Raw genomic sequence first — 291 nt, forward strand, 5'->3', positions numbered from 1 at the left:
GTGCCTCTTTCCTCTCCTAGCAGGGCCTGGCACCAGGGAAGCACAGCTGTGCAACCCTTCCTATTTTGACTTCCAGGAACGAGTATGAGTAGAATTAGTGGAAAAAATGGAACTAAAAATAAATGGCTGTTGGTCAGTTGGGGCTGCGTCCTGCCCAGCGCTCTGTGAGATACAATGCGGGGCTTCGCGTTCCCCTTTAAGAGCGGGCCGGTGACGTCATCTTCCTGCGCCCCGCCCACTCCCCTCCTCTAGGGGCGGCGCATGCGCAAGTGAGGAGGGCCGGGTGGGGAG

Source organism: Excalfactoria chinensis, chromosome 1, assembly GCF_039878825.1.
Source record: "Excalfactoria chinensis isolate bCotChi1 chromosome 1, bCotChi1.hap2, whole genome shotgun sequence".
Lineage (NCBI taxonomy): Eukaryota > Metazoa > Chordata > Aves > Galliformes > Phasianidae > Excalfactoria > Excalfactoria chinensis.